The following is a 16,932-nucleotide window of genomic DNA, read 5'->3' as shown; positions in this document are numbered from 1 at the left end:
TCATCGAGAGATTTGTGGCCCTTACCTTAAATTCCCACTCGGTTTTATTGAAGAAAAAGAGTTGTTTTGTATACATTTAGGGCGGGGTACATTTAATATCACCAGCCTACATTGCCCGCGCTCGCCTTCGGCAACGCGAGCACGTATATATCTATATATTTCATTAAAATTTGAATTATTGCTGCTGTATTGTGCGTGAATTGTTCGAAAGCTTTGCCGACAACTCAACATTAAAATGCAGTTCTGACGCAGCGACAACTAAGAGGAAAGAAGGGACGGAAAGAATGCCGAGCGCAGTCCTTTCTGTCCCTTCTTTTCCTCTTAGTTGTCTTTACGCCAGAACCACATTTCAATCATGAACCAACTGTATCCCAACATCGAATTCTGCTCGAGAAGTCACAGTTCAGCAATATAATTCTCGGTGTCACATCTGCGCATATGGTATATTTATTTCTTCTCGGGCACATGTGCTCGCCTAAGCAAAAATTAATAAGACGGTTAGAGCTTTGTGCAGAGTGAAAGGATGCATGGCATTTGAAAGTGGTCCACTCTGGAGAAATTAGCGCGTTCAAGTAGATATTGCAACGAGTACAAGACCTCGGCCGCACGCAATACCGTTAATAAAAGAACAGCGTCCGCGGGTATCAGCGGAAGTTTGACGAAGAATTACAATATCGCAAAGTTTGCTCTCCGAACATGTAAACATGCCGATCCGCTCATTTGATGATAGCTGGAGTGTAATATCGCAACAAATAGCGATTATATTTGTACTCAGCTGGTTTATTGGTGTTAAAAAGTGCTACACTCGGTAACGTGGTTGCGAACTAATGTACTGGCGACAGCCGAGGGGGCGTCTCTAAGAGCATACTCGGTATTTTGTTGTAAAATTTAGGGTTTCATTCAACGCGTTCCAAGCAATCGGGCTTGTCTTCGTAACGCCGGGCGATATTCGCTTCCGCATATAGCCTGCCTTCACGGCTGATAAAAACATGACCGGACGGCTTTGTTATTGTTTATTAACTGCGTCAGTATGGTATGTTTGGTCACTGAAGAGCCCACTATCCTGAAATCATATATAAAGGTATCTGTCCGACTGCCGTGCTCTCATTGGCTCGCTCGGAACCGTGCCTGCTGTTGCCCGGACCTGCTTCTTGTGTATAAGTGGCTGTTCTTGTGGCCGTTACCTGGAGTTGTGCTGGCACTCGTGAGGACATGATTTGCATCTCTCGATGAATTTTCGTACATAGTGAACTGCCAGGACATACATTCAGTTATTTTTTGTGTACACTAGATCTAATGCCACGTCTTTTTCCTTCTAGTATGCTAGTAGCATTTTAATCGTTTTGTGAAAAGTTATCATGTCAAAGCAACGCTGGCGTATATAAAATAAAATCAGCAGAACTCATCTCGCGATGACTGTCGATAGCAATGTGATTAGCATTGAAGCAATGCAGCGCACAACTGCTGAAACGTGTCGTGTATGAAGCGTGCACTGCAGCGGGACTCCTATCTCGCGCTTCCCTGTTGACACACTGCGCCATCTAGCGGCAACACTGCGAAGCTCATGCGTGGCCTCCAAGATGCATGGCGCACCGGTGCATGCGAAGTCTGATAAACACGTTAGGTATGAGGCGTGTACTGCAGCCAGGCGCCTCTCCCGCGCTTCCCTCTGGATACGCTGCGCCATGTAGCGGCGCTGCTTAAAAGTCCGCGCGTGGCCTGCGAGATTCGTGGCGCGCGGATGCGTGCGAATGCTGGGAATTGTTCCCTCTCTTGACTCATACCCAATGACACATACCCAGTAATTCTATGTTGGCGTGAAATAGATTCATTGAATAGCGGCGCATACCCAGTGCATTCGTGGCGCAGCTCGTTAAAGCGTTGGTGTGAAAGATGCACTGAAGAGTGGCACATGTACCTAGTGCATTTGTGGCGGAGTTCGCTCAAGCACCGGGCCGGTGCACCTGCGCACTCCGTGTGACGTGAGTGTGATTCCGCCCAGCACGGTATAAACTGTCAAGGTTTCTCATGATCTCTCAGCTCAAGAACCCGACAAAGACGATAAAGAAGAGGCGGTCACAAGCGCTGTCTATCAAGTGAAGCTTTAATGCAAACTCATAGACAACATGTACAGCGCAGATGCGCCAAAGCGGGAAAACAATAGGTAAAACCAACACCTTGTAGAGCAGCAACCCTTACGTGACGGGTGATTAAACCTGATTCAAAAAGTTATATTCGTCCTGTGTTGTAGTAATGGAGGGCTGACTTACGCATTCGTGCAGGAGCTTATGTGCGTGCACAGCTTCATTTATCTCGCATATGCGCTGCTCTCTAAAACTCTGCTTGAAAGGTTTTCCTTTTTATTGAAGAGGTCGCGGAAAACGGTTAGATAGCCATATGGTCCCAGAGCAAGAACTGCGTGAACTAGCCCAAGAATACTAATCGCATTAGAAAAAAGAACTACTGGCTGCTGGCAAAACAAGAAAAAAATAATAAAAGGAAAGGAACAATCCTAGAGTTCATTACACAGCTGTGTGATTCACGATAACCACGTTCGTGTAAACGCAACAAGTGGTGAGTCGGAATAACGTTCATGGACCTGTCAGGTGGCTCGACCTGTACCTGTGAATTTAGTGCAAACAAGGCTTGTGTAACTCGTCTCGGTTACCGTTGGTGTGCGAGTGACTTAACTACGTATGCCATGTATGTGTCGACTGCGCGCAAAGACTGCTGATTACTTTTTTTAGCGATGTCTTTTTCTTTGAGACACTTTAATCGTTGATACTTAATCTAGGAATTATTTACTGAACTTCTCGAATAACTGTCGTAAAGGTGAGGAATGTCACTGGATCCAACGTTTAGGCAAGAGGTTTCGTGAAGGCAGCAACTCCGATTGACCCTGACCCCTGCTCCTCCCTTAATCTAGTTCTCCCTAGGCCTTTTCGAAACTTTGGCAGCAGCGATATTCATTCTTCGACCACCGTGAATCACTTGAAAGCTGCATGTTCCTGTAAACTTCTGTCTAGTTTGGATGTCACGAGGACGGTGTCCTGCGAAAGCTCCAACTTAAATTACGCAGTGAACAGTAAAAAAAAGACGGTTAACACTACTCAAGACCCACACAAAACGAGAATGAAGAGAAAGAGAGAGACAAAAAGACCGAAGCATTCCCGAAATAGGAGATGGAGGCTGTTCCGAAAGACAGCAAGCTGCACTGAGTACAGCGAGCGTGATGTATAGAGGAGTGCGAGGCAGAGACTTCGGGATTGCCGCAGGCTGCCCACTGTCACGTTAGAAGGGTGTCGATGAAAAAAGAAGGAAAAGGAAAACGAAAAACCTCAGGCCAGCATTAACGTACTCTGTAGCTCTTAGCTTCACCCTTCACATCGTCGCTCTGTGCAACCACCACAGTCCAGGCGGTAGTTCCGTTGCCGTGCTGACCCCTTCCCCTTCCCCGACCCTCTCGCTGTCCCCGCCTGACCCGTTTCCTGGCCTATTCCGGATGAGGGGACTGCTCGATGCAAGGTCAGTAGGCGCTGTCTCAGCTCCGCAGAACAGCATTGGTGTGCGGCCACTGGAAGGCGTCGGAGTGCCGGTCAGCGCTTTTGGGAAGCTCACCATCGGCAAAAAACAGAATGAGAAAATAATAAGGATATTGGCAAACGCTGTCGCGCTGCAGCTGCCGCCGCCGCTTGATCAGTTTCGTCGTGGGTGGCATTCAACGTTCTCTAGCCATGTGCTAAAATGAGAAAGAATGACAAAAGGAAAGGGAAAATGACAGTGCTCGGTTTCTAAACACAGATTGCCCCTTGGGTAGTTAACGCCTATAGTGGCGCAATCTTTGCGGGAGGATGACGTCATGCGTCGCTTAATCTTTATGATGCCAAGCTGCTTATGGAATCCAGATGATATACAAATAAGAGCTGCTCTTACTACGCCAACGCTTCGTAGTTATTCACTCCTACATTATCAAAACATTGATATTATCAATTGATTGATTTATTGCTTTGATCGAATTTCAACCAATCTTCATGTAGGACGCACTAGTGAATGTGCACGGTCAATGGCAAAAGGGGCCTTGCGAAAGCAAACGTTCGTGAATTTGGTCTTTGGTTGGCCAATGCCATTTTTATTGCGATAGCCATTATATGGACACTCCAGGCGCATTTCTGCAGTCGGCGTCGGCGTCGCCTTGAGAGAGAGATAACTTATTAGAAATAAGGTGGAGAGGTCGGCCTGAGCTAACGCGCTCTAGCCTGCTACGTTCCGTATGCGTGAAAGCTTGTGAGGTTGAGCCGGCGAACGCGGTTCAACCTCGCGCGCGTGAGCGAGAAATGGGGCCCGGATGCGTGCCCTCTCCTGGCGCGCGCGCGAGGCAGGGGGGTCAGGCGAGGGAGGAGGGGCGTTCTTCTCCGGTGGCTGCTACCATAAGCTCTATGGTGCTACGGTGCCTCGTTGTCCTCCACGCCCGCCGCTCCGTACAGAGTGGAGACAACCGCGGCGTCTTCTACGGCGTTAGCCACGCGAATCACGGACGCCGTAGTAGACGCTTTGGCAGAAGCCGTAAGGTCGCGTGTGTCGTCGCTCGTGTGTCTTGAAAACTATCTGCGACGTGGCTAAAGGTCGTGGCCATCTGTGACGCGAGCCTCATCCTCAAAACGATCTGCGATGTTTGCAGAGTGCGCGTAGTGCCGGTAGCTTCGTATGCGCTGTGCTTTCGGCGTTTCGTTCGCGTGGAGGCGAAAGTTGCATGAAGGTCAATTCGCCTGCTGCTGCCGCGATTCCTCACTCCAGAATATTGACAGCGAGTGTCCGCGCTCAACGAGCGAGATGTGTTCATGTTTACCTGTGTGCGCGTGACGCCGTGCTGGTTAATTTAATTAAAACACGTTGGCGGGCTAGTTGGTTTGAACCCATGAAAGAATGTGTAAGCGCGACTGAGCAAGGATGTAGAACGAAGGAGACACACAAATGCAGCGCTGTTTCTGTGTCTGTTTCTTCCTACGTCCTCGTTGAGTGACGCTTACATATTCTATCGTTGTTAATTTAGTTAGTAAGCGAATGTTTATAAGCTTATAGGGCCGATAAAGCTACTATCCTTACTTCGCACAGCTATCTACTAATTTGCTATTACACTCGATGCGTCGCCTTTTGGGCGGAACTGCGAATTTTTTCTTTCTTTTTTGTTGTTCCTCACGAGCACCTTAATCCGCACATGCCAGAGTTCCTGCATTCCGCAATACAGAAATGCGAGCACTGCTGCCAGAAATCGTAACCGTGAACTCGTGCTCAATAGCTTATTTCCTCAGCAACTAAGCTACGGCGACGGGTGGTAAAACATTGGGACAAACTTCGGTGAAACCGGCGGCAACAAATTTCAGCATCACAGAAGTTGTCATGACATGTCTTCGCGATAGTATTGTTCGCGTATGTGCGCGTGTGTGCCTTACCGTTTGCAGTCTGCCTACCAACTCCATTCCGGCTGCAACTGTGATTATCACAAATGTGGGGTAACCAAAGCAAGAATCTTATCGAGAGGGTTCAGCACCATTTGTAGTGTTGAATAATAAATTATCGGGTTTAGCGGGTCAGAAGCACAATCTGATTTTGAAGCACGCTGTTCTGGGGGACTCAGGAATAATTTGGACCACCTGGGGTTCTTTAACGTGCACCTAAATCTAAGTACACGGCTGTTTTCGCATTTCAGGCCTACCGGAATGCGGCCACCGTGGCGGGGATTTGATCCCACGACTTCGTGCTTAGCAACCCAACACCAAAGCCACAAAGGAACCACGGAGGGTCGTTTATAGTGTTGTAGCGTCCGCTCTTCAATTTCGGCATCGCAGCCACCTTTATGACACTCGTCTTCAACTTACGGCCAGTTTCTCAAGAAACCATGATAGAGTGTATTAGCGCGACTGAACTAGGACGTAGAAAGAAACAGATACACAGAGACAGCGCTTCTTCAGAGAAGCGCTGTCTCTGCGCATCTTTTTCTTTCTACATCCTCGTTCAGTCCCGCTTATACACTCTATCATGGATTCTAACCAACTAGCCCACCAACGCGTTTTAACCAAGTTCTCAAGAAACTTCGGACGCGAATTCAGCATGCGTTTGCGGTGTTGAGGTTGTTTGCTTGGCCGTGGCGCGTTTTTTAGAAAGCTCGCATTGAAAGCAATATCTATTATTTTGTCTCCAGATCCACAGACATATAATTTATTACGTTACGCCATACTATGCTTGAGGAAAAGCATGATGAACAAACGAAATAACAAGATTGGGCTATTACGTAGCGCATAATTTCTGGTCGCAGTAAAAAATAAGTTAATAAAAACATCTGGGAACGCCTTGTCTAAGTGCGACAGTAAATATACCCACATACCGCGCCGTTTTGCCGAATTTCACTTAAGCCATGAGTGGCCCTAACATGAAAGAGTAGCGCATCTCACCGACCTTCCAAACAGCGAAAATGAAGTAGGAAGGCGTATTGCAATTATGCCGAGGTGCGATATGCTGATGTGTATGCTGGTTCATTTCATCAAGCAGAAAACTTAGATTTATAAATGGTTAGCATGTGTCTTCCGCGTCACATCACCGATATGTACTGTTCGAAAACAGAGGAAGTATAGAGATGTTAAATGTTCACCTCTGTCCTACCATATCCGTTTCTTTCTTGTTTTTTTTTTATCCGTCTGACCATATAGTGACAAACTATGCTATCTAAGAGCCTTTGCAGCGGAGCACTAACCCGACCGAGCGGAGGCAGTTTTCGCTGTCCGAAGTCACCGAATAGATAAGGCAGTAATCAGAAACAAAACAAGCAAAACAAAGGACGGCAACGGCAACAACGATGACAAGAACAAGAAGAGCAAAACATAGCCTTCATTGAATGCTCTCAAGCTTGCCCTCTTGCGCAATTCTGCAGCCCCGGATACCGCATCACGCCATTTAGAGGCCGTCAGGGTTACTCAGTCAGGGCGGCTTTGATAAATGAGTTCACTAAGCAGAGGCGAGCCTCAATTCATGGAGTACGTGACGCGCCTTTATCTTTCTTTTTTTTTTTCTTCAAATGAGCATGACCCTTATAAGTGAGGTGTTATATAGTGACGGATTCGCTGAGCCTCAAATACAAGCGCCATCAGGCCATCGCGACATGGCACGAGTCCAGAGAAGGGAGCGAGGCAGCGAACAGCAAAGAGCCTTCCCCACAGGCCTCTTCGTATTTGATGTCACGAGACTTGACAGGGTAATGAGAATGCGCTCGGCGTCGATGCTGAGCCAGAATGTAATCTTGTTTGCCTCTGAACGCGCAGACCACACCGTATGCTGTGGGCATCGCGAGAGTGGTCAGTGAGCCTTAGCGCAGCGAACAATAGAAAAATAAATACCGCACGCAGCTTGAAGAACTTACTAAACGGCACTTGGTAGAAGTAATAGAAGTGCCTCCTGGGACAGAGACAAAAGCGAAACTACTCATTCAGACATCTACAGCTTCACGTTCATTGAAAGGCGATGTCTTGCCAGACTCCGCCCTTGGCGTCTTTGCAGCCAGGAATTGGTATAGGGTCGCAACGTATGCTGACAGAAAAACACTTTAACAAAATGCCAGGGCAAATCGCACGCAACCCAGCGTATTAGACGAAATGCGAGACCAGCAAGTGTGCTTCTCCGCACACTTGGTTTCACCAAACTCGGGTTAAATTACCATTAAAGGGTCAATATGCGAGCCGGTTTCATCCAATGTGCTGTCACCCTCCCTTCTCCGCACCATCCAGCCTTTCAGACCGCGTGTCAGGTTTAGCTGCATTAGGAGCGGGGGAAATCGTCCATTTTGGCTAAGGAAGGCGATGTGATAAAGCCTACTTACGGAATTTAGCGCATAGTCCGAATGCGAGGAGTTTGCTACATAGACTACAGTAAATACCGACGTCTTCACAGACATTCTTCTGTGTTCACGTTGGTTGATGAAAGAAAGGATGATAAATGTGTAATAGCACACATTTATGTTTAACTCGACAATTGGCACTGCTGCATAAAACGAGTAACGCACATTACATAAACATATATAGGCGGTCTTGTTCTGTAAAACGCTTTTGGAAATACATGGTACCTTGTATATCTTACTGACATACGTGAAATAAAACCTGCTTGGAATCTAATCCATCAGCATACGTCTGCTGCGCACAAAGATGTTTTGTCATCCATGGGGTGTTTCGGCAACCTCCAATTTTCTGTGAAAGCATTTGATTTTAGGATGTTGGACTTTATCAAAATCTACGCTGAAAATCAAACAAGTGACATTCTGGTACGTCTTAAAAGTAACCACAACCACAATTCTTGACGCGGTTCATGAGCCCACTTGCTCTCTGCGTGCGGAAATTGTATTGCTGTGACCAGATCTGAAGTTTGTGTTGTACCTCTGCTTTTCACCGCGGCCTCCCTCTGGCAGAAACATTTGTTGCATTCTCGCATTCATAACTGTTTCTAATCAAGTCCAGAACGATGATTAAAAATATCTGTGTCAGTCGCGGCTTCTGGCATTTACTTTTTCGTCTCGGCATCTTTTTTTTTCATCTATTCGAAGTTGACGCTAGAACAAGCCTCCGCATTTCAGGAAACAACAAAAACAACAAAAGAAAGCATAAACAACAGCCGAGTCGAGCTGTGATCTCCTTGGTCACGCGCTGTGCTTTCGTGAGTGTGCAGAATCCTAACAACAACGGTCATGCATCAAGCAGAAACGTTGCTCGCCGAACGAGAGCAACGTAGGGAGAGATATACAAAAGTAAAACCCGCACAACCCGGGCCCATGAACCTGCGGCCATTATATTACGAGGTATGCTAAATGAAGGGTCTTGCTTGACATAGTAGAACGATATTGCTTCCGCATGCAATATATTGTGGGCGAGAAATTATAACACAAAGAAGATAAAAGAGTGGCTGTTATTGCCGGATAAGCGAGCGATCACGTCGAAACGTCATGGGGGCCACATTTATTTTAATTTTTTTCTTCTGCTACGAAGACATGGTTGTGCTGGTCTGGATAGTGATGATGTTTCTTTTTTTTTCGTCCCGTTGCGGATACCTTCGGGTACATACTACACATTTTTAGCATGCTGTTTTATGTTATAATACAGATAATCTCGCAGAACGTGGTTGTGAACTATACTTTATAGCAGCAATGAGCCCATTAAAGCTCGAGCTAGCGTCATTATCACACCCAACACTTCACTGTTGGGGGGATGCTGACGGCATATGTCTTGTTAGCGTTCTCAGTTTAATTAGAATAATTTAATAATTTGATGAACCTGCCACCTTCGAACATGGATTTTTATAGAAGAGGTTGACAAAATGTGTCCACAGTGCAGGGACGTTATGTAATGTTACTTTAAATAAATATGTCCCGTATTTTCTTTCTTGCGTTTTCCGGTTTGGTACGTGTTTTACAGCTTAATTAAATCACATCGAGTTAACGCGACTGCCAATACGTCTCCAAACAACTTCGAATGGTTAACTTAGATATAGCAGAGAAGGGGAACACAGCAGCAATGTGACAATCCGTGACACGACTAAGACGGACCTGGAACACGATCTTTCATGTTGACTTCAGTGACAAAGCGTAGTGAATACTACGAGAGGCGGAAGGCACGCACATTTCGCACACGGAAGAGCGGGCCGGACTGTGGTCCTCGCTGTCGCAGCGTGCTGGCCGTCCGCAGCTGAACGGCGTAAGCAAAACGTCTTCAAGAGGGGCGCGGCTTAACACTCGCTGCAGCTTCCCAGTTTCGGTTTCGCGCGCGCTGATGTCCGAGATTTGTCAGGCCTCAGTTCCGCGGGTAATCGCGTTTTTCCAGATTCAAAAGTTGATTCGGCTTGTACGGAGACCTCTCTTCAATTTATCAATTTCGATGAACCCGGTGAAACTAAAAGGTTAAAAGTTATTGAATAGATTTTTACTGCGATATCAAATAAATTGACACTCCAAGCGTATTTCTGCCGTCGGCGTCGCCGCGAGGTTCCGTGTAAAATACAAGGGCGTTGACACCGTCGCCGCGCGCGCTACGCTGTATGTGCGAGTTAAGGTTTGTGAGGTGAGCCGGTGATCGCGGCTTAATCTCACCCGCACGAAAGAGAAGAAAGCGAGCAGAAAGCGCGCCGTCTTCCGTCGTGCGCGAGGCACCGGAAGGTAGGTCAGAGAAGAGAAGCGGCTAAAACCCCTAAATGAAATTTTATTTAGGGTCTTTTGGAGCGGCGTTCTTCTTCGGCTGCAATTGCGCATGTGGCGGTTTCGCGCTGCCGCCCGGCCGTATTTTGAGAGCGATCTGCGTTGGGGGCAGAGTCTAGGTGCGTCGACGGGTCGTAGTTTTGTGCGTTGTGTGTGTTCTCGGCGCTCACATTTCCTTGAGGCGATAGACAAAACGAATTTTACTTCGCTCGCTGCTGCTGCTGGATTTCCTCACGCCAGTGTTTCGACAGTGAGTCTCAGCGGTCACCGAGTCAGATGTGCTCATGTTTGCTTGTGTGTGCGTGACACAATGCTTGTTAATTTCGTTAAATTATGGGTTTTTACATGCCGAAACCACGCTCTGATTATGAGGCACACCGTAGTTGGGGACTCCGAAAATTTGAACCACCAGGGGTTCTTCAACGTGCACCTCAAATATAAGTACATGGGTGTTTTCGCATTTCGGCCCCATCAAAATGCGGCCGCCGTGGCCGGGATTCAATCCCGCAATCTCGTGCTTAGCAGCCCAACATCATATCCACAAAGCAACCACGGCGGGTGTTAACTTAGTTAGTGTGCCTATGTTTACAAGTTTATACGGTCGATAAATCTACTATCCTGACTTCGTATAGCTGTCCACTTATTTGCTATCGCAATCGATGTTTCGCCTTTCGGGCAAAACTGCGACTTTTGTTAAAGGGACACTAAAGCCAAACAATAAATCAGTTTAGACTAATGAAGCATTGTTTGAGAACCCTGCAGGCAGTCATTTCAAAAAGATAGTTCGATTATTAGATGAGAAAATGGAGGTCCAAGTATCAGTATTTGAATTTCGCGCCGAAACCCCAGCGCCGGTACGTCAGCGTGACGTCAGGGATTCCAAAGTATGTTTGCGCATTTGGGCCGCGTTAGCTGAATAAAGGTTCCCGAAACTTGCTATGTTTCATATTTGGTTGCTATAGAACACAATGTAGTCAATCTGTACCGCTATATATAATTAGTAGGCCCTAGAAGATGCCATCGAAATCCAAGACGTCACAGCCCCCAGGTGCGGGAACTTAAGTAGGCGCCGCCACCCGTATTTGGTTCTTTCGCTTTTTCTGGCTTACCAAACGTCTTATCGTTTTAAGAGTGGTGTTTCTGGTGTTGTAGAACGATAATTTACTGATGCAGAAGAAATCATTTTTCACTTTAGTGTCCCTTTAAGTAGTGACAAAATACCACGTATCGCCCGTCACCCCTTGGCCGCAGTGGCTGACGATATGTATCCGAACGATCCGTCCTTTTATTCTTGAACGGCTATATTACAGCGAAACTGTATGTGGCTAGCGTTCCGTGCATTTTTGTTCTACGTGAACATAAACTATCATCATCAATGATTCATACCTCCGTAAGCATTCATGCTTCCGTAAGCAAGCAAAAAATGCAATGGCGCATAGCCCCTAAGGCAGAGGCTACAAGCACTCAGCAATGTGAAGCGAACTGTCCTTAAATTCTCTCTAATCACACATACAACATACAGAATAGCATGTCCAAAACTGTCATCATCAATGGCTCATACCCCCGTGAACATTGGCTCACACACCCGTAAGCAAGCAAAAAATGCAATGACTCATAGTCCCGCAAGATTCATGGTCCCTTACTTTGCGTGAATTAGCTGCGATGACACCACCCCTGTTGTCCTTGTCGGTGATTTCGATGGGGATGTGTCGGCAGACGTATCTCTTGCGACGCAACACCGATATGGCCCAACCGACCACCAAGCTGCGTACGTGCATAGATGTCACATTATCAAAGTATGTGGTTGCAGTTGCAAGTGAAATAATGACCACTGATCAAGACAATAAATGAGTGTGCGTTTCTTTCGTCCCGATGACCACCCATCATGACAATAAGCGAGTTCGTACCTTTGTTGAAAATTATGCGTCAGCTCAGTGTCTTGTAGTAAACAGCTTCGCTAGTCAACCACCTTCAGAGAATGTAATGGCTCATGATTTTTTAATTACTTCGTAAGTCTTTGTAGAAACACCAGGTATATCCTCCGCCAGCCTGCACCTTAACCAATTTTAATAATTCTTTCTGTTTGTTTACTTGTCGAAGCAGCAAATGACTGGAACAGTCTGCCTACTGACGCTGTGCACGCTATTGGCCCCAGGAAATTCGAAGCGGCTGTAAGTAATCCCGCCAAGTAATCTGTTTGTTCCCACCTTATGTATTACTCATTCATGTCACATTGGAGATGAACTAAAATAAATTGTAAAAAATTCACTGACAATTACGATACTTCCTAATGCAAAATTTGAGCTCAGCTCTATGCGTGCTTTCATTTCGCAATATATTGACTATCGTGGACAATCTGTCTCGTGAGCTACGTTGCAAACGGAGCGAAGTGTGGCGTGACTGCCTCACTAATCGGGAGATCACTAGAGGCAGCGCTTGGATGACGCGCGGGCGCGATTCATAGCAGCCGCCGCAGATAGACCGCTCATGCAACGCTTTGTTACCGTATATGGTATCGGCGGAGGCGCTCGCCGCATGCCGTTGGCGAACCGACGATGGCGCGCTACTCTGGCATCATCTCGTAGCGGTCGTGGCCGCAGAGCCCGTCTTGCGCAGCACTACGCTTTACTTCTCACGCTTTCGCCATTCTCCTTTCCTTCGCTTTCCTTCTCTTGCTCTCTTCGCTATCGCTGTCTTTCATTCCCCGCTGCGCTGAGCGTTCGCTCTTTCATTCATCGCTGTGCTAGTTCGGTCGACTACGTCGACGCTGACGCTGACGCTCAACGCATAAACGGGCGCCTAAGAGCTTCGCTGTCAAAATAATAAAGGAGTATGACCTGCCATGCTACGTAGGCAGGTTCCACCAATGTACCAGGTCAGAGCCTACATCCACAGGTAGATATTACCTTCAGCGAATTGATGAAAACAGCTGTCGTATATCGCAGTTAAATTTACAAAGCGTTTGTGAAACGATAACCTTGGCTATTCACCTACGCGGATCTACCTCCACACGCGGTATATAACGACAAAGTCAGGGAAGACAAGGCTATGTTTAGTATAAATACTGATTGATAGACATATTACATATATATATATATATATATATATATATATATATATATATATATATATATATATATGTGTGTGTGTGTGTGTGTGTGTGTGTGTGGTGTAGAGAGAGGGAGAGAATATTACAAGAACGCGAAACGTATCTACAAGGTGACCTCAGAGCACGAGCACTGTCTCCTTGGCTGAACGCCGCAAGAATTTGAAGAAAGTGTCGCCAAGGTGACATAGGTCGTTAGGTCGCAAAAAATGAGTATAACAGAAATAGATTTTACTTTGGGATCTCTTCCTCTATAACATACACAACATGTATCGTTTTACAGTGTGTATTGAGTCAAATAAACCTCAATACCCCAAAACGGCACCTATTTCACTGTTGCGAAACGGGAGGAATACGAAAATTACACAAGTACCTGGAAATGGCATGGATTAATGTGTGCTTTCTATCAATGCCACGAAATGGCTTGAATTAATGTGCGCTTTTTATTCAAAAGGGTCATAGTGGAGCACGGAATCATAACGGTTTTTATGGAGAAGCAGCGTACGCAGCTGCAGGAAAAAGGTGAAATTATCTTCATTAATTGTTTTTAATTTGTCATTTGTATCAACAGGTCTATGCCAGAAATTGTGAATGTGTCCCATGAAAACTGATAGGGCTCGATAAACGCCTCAGATAACAGGCAACTTTTTTTTTTCATACGCACGAGCTCCGCAACGTTTGAGCATACGGTCTTATTGCGGGCTTCGAAGATGGGATACTTCAGAAAGTATACTTGAATTTCAATAATGTAATAATTGTGTCTGAACGTTATCTTGTCACTTTGGCTGAAAACAGCCAGTCAGGATGTAGTTAACTTTGACATTAATATGTATTTTCCTCGCCAATAGACCGCTAAACAAGCTGATACGCAAAATCTTAATTTTTTCTACGGGCGCGGTGCAGAAATAGTGCTCATAAATCTGGAACATTATCTTGAGAGACTTGTGAGGCCTCGTTATGAGGGCTCGACAAGGGAAAGGAAGGCAACCCTAGCAAGGAGACAATTATCTGCATAAAAGAAATCGTTTCCTCGCCACTGATCTCTTAATACCAAAGTTTTTACACGCTCGGTCAAGAATTCTCCTTGAGTCACGTCGGTTGCTCTGATTACTTTTCCCAACTGTATATGTTTAAAGCTTGTTCATCCTCATCTCCCACCTCCTTTTTTTTTTCGCCTGGGACTCCTTAACTTCTATGTTGCGGTAGGTCCCAACTCTCAGTAAAAAGACAATGTTCTTGACAATAATGAAGCCGGATTAAGCCGAAACCGTGAAGTCGGCGACGGCAAGCCAGTAAAAGGAAGAACAGCGAACAGACGAAAAAAAGAGAGATCATAAGTGTCTTTTCGAATGACGCGCCTCTAGTGCCTTAGGGATAAGAGTTAAACCAATTATTTTTAGCTGGAAGAGGCAGCCACAAGAAAAGCGACAGCCTTGCATTTCTTGTGGCAGTATCTAGCGCTAGTATAGGCGGTACCAAGACCTCCATGGTTCAAGGCTCACTATATTAAAACAAACAAAAATTAAATTTAGCTTTTCGCGCGTTATTGCAGCTAATAATAAGACACCGAATGCTCGTTTGCGAATAAATCAATGTTAGTGAATATATCAATGGTGACTTTCACAACAGCAGTTCGAAGTTAATTCAATAACTGGGCATGATTGCACCCAATGTTACTCATGAAACGAAATATTAAAGGCCTCAGAAGTGCGTGTTTTCGAACTCTCTTGTGTTTACAGAACTGTGCGTCTCTGAGTGTTCCTTTAGTTTATTCTGTGACCTATCTTACCCTCGCGCGGAACTTCGCAAATATTCGTGATATTTTACTGCCTCACTGTTTTCGTGCTTTTAGTTCTCCTTGCCCTGCGAAGAGCAGTAGCCGGCGCTATTAAAAGCGCGAACCTCTGCTTAAGTTACATTTAATAAAAGCAAACAACAACTCCGCGCATCCGAAACACTCAGAATTACTCCAGCGGCGTTTGAGGAGAAAGGCTGTACATCGCTAGCGATAAGCGCCCCACGGACGGGAAACGGGCAACAGACCACAGTAGTGTAGAAAAATGCAGGACAATTAAAGGCACAGCAGAATGAGATAGATGATGATGAAGTTGAAGTTGAAGTTTATTCATATGCAAAACATAGGTACATAAATGTAATATACAGACGAAGGTCCCAAAGTAATGATACTGAAAACGGGACCCTCGGTTAGTAACTACAACAGAACTGTAAAATAGTTGGCAGCGTAACAGTGTATAGCATAATAATATATTAGTTGCAAGAAAAGCAAATGATAACGAAAGAAAAAAGAAGAAAAACCAAACAAACTATGCTCTAATCGATGTAGTGTAACAGAAATAACAACGGAAGTGACAAAAATTATACAATTGATAAAGGCAAAAAAAAAAAAAATCTGAAGCAGGACATCAGACATGTACGGTCCAATCATGTAGTGTCCGCCAGTTCCAGCAGTCAGTTTATTGACACAGACTGATTAAATTTGTGAACACGACGTTCACAATGGCCCCACAACGGTTTACAAATATAAACTGACTTATCTCAGCGTCCTGCCTAGTGTCTAATGAGTTCCACGGATGGTGGTAGTAGTGGTGAAGGCGGTGAGCTGTCGCAATAGGCTGGGCTCTCCTGGTGATCAAGGCTGGTAATAGCTCCACCAGAGCGTCCATTACAATATTACTTTGGTGTTTCACCACTTGCCCACCAAACCAGTCTCTTTAAGAATGCAAGAGAAAGACGTGAAACTCCTTTGTGGGCTATATATAACTGATCCTTCTGGGAACACAGGGTGTTGCCGGCATGCATGCGGAAGGCCCTTCATTTGAAGGTTTCCGGAACAGCGCCCCTTTCATCTTGGTATTTTGGAAACGACCACAAACAGTGTTCAATGTTTCGTGTATCGTCGCATGCAGTAAGGTTCGGAGAATCGATACGACCCGTCTGAAATAGTCATGTTGATGTACGAGCAGATCCTGTCCTTAATCGATATAAAGGTGATGCTTCCTCTCAACGAAATCGCTTGGTTATGCTGGGCATATATGGTTGAACCGAAAGAGACCCGAATTGATTATGAATGTCATATTCTAATTTAATTACTCTTTGGGGGATATGAAAGAGCGCCGCCTATTCAAGAGCATCAGCTTTCTTCACTGCCAGCAGTACCAATGTGGCATGGAATCCACCGAAACTTCACCCCGAAGCCTTTGTTGACATGTACTTTCACTAAGGCTGGTGATCGTAAAAGCCACATCATCTACGTGCCACGAACAACAGATGTAATTACGCTACATACAAAAGCATACGTATTTCCTATATATATACACGTAGTATGTTTATATCTACGCAGTGTACCCTTAATATGGTTATCCTTGTAGTTAACAGCTGACATTAAATGCATCTTCAGGGAGGGCGCTCCAGAAACGCGCCGCTCATATGAGAGAGCAGGGTAGCGCTGTCACCGAGCCTTTAGCACAACACAAGAACGACCGTATCGTGGCTAATTCTCTGCGTAGCGCAGCGCAGCAGAAACATTCGCTGCGGAAGTAGCGTAAACCCCCAGTCTGCGCTTCAGCAAAGTCACACGGGA

The 16,932-nt window shown here is 45.8% G+C and overlaps 1 protein-coding gene across 1 annotated transcript in view; it reads left to right on the top strand.

Moving 5' to 3' along the window:
• Positions 1-16,932, top strand: part of CngA (Cyclic nucleotide-gated ion channel subunit A) — a 426,897-nt gene that overhangs the window by 286,379 nt on the left and 123,586 nt on the right. The window lies entirely within an intron of this gene.

This window comes from Dermacentor andersoni, chromosome 4 (genome assembly GCF_023375885.2).
Source record: "Dermacentor andersoni chromosome 4, qqDerAnde1_hic_scaffold, whole genome shotgun sequence".
Classification (NCBI taxonomy): domain Eukaryota; kingdom Metazoa; phylum Arthropoda; class Arachnida; order Ixodida; family Ixodidae; genus Dermacentor; species Dermacentor andersoni.
The sequence above is the reverse complement of the archived record's forward strand: the minus strand, read 5'-3'. Positions and strand labels throughout refer to the sequence as shown.